The 215-nt window shown below is 38.1% G+C and overlaps 1 protein-coding gene across 1 annotated transcript in view; it reads right to left on the bottom strand.

Moving 5' to 3' along the window:
- ext2 (exostosin glycosyltransferase 2) overlaps nucleotides 1–215 on the bottom strand; it is an 18,298-nt gene that overhangs the window by 13,380 nt on the left and 4,703 nt on the right. The gene's annotated exons all lie outside the window — the stretch shown is intronic.

Below are 215 nucleotides of genomic sequence, written 5' to 3' on the forward strand. Positions count from 1 at the left end.
TCTGGCACTGTTATTTTGGGGGTCGCGGGCTGAAAAGTTTGGGAACCCCTGCCTTAAAACATGATATACTGTTTATATACAGTGCCGGTTAAAATGGACTGTACTAATGTGCCAAATCCATTTAGATACATTTCCTTTCAGTGTTACATTCCGTTCCTGCCGTGGGTTTTGGGATTATTAAGGATGAGATTAAATTAAATAGATGGTAATAAATT

Source organism: Notothenia coriiceps, unplaced genomic scaffold (assembly GCF_000735185.1).
Source record: "Notothenia coriiceps isolate Sejong01 unplaced genomic scaffold, NC01 NC01_scaffold00035491, whole genome shotgun sequence".
In the NCBI taxonomy this organism is placed as follows: Eukaryota; Metazoa; Chordata; class Actinopteri; order Perciformes; family Nototheniidae; genus Notothenia; species Notothenia coriiceps.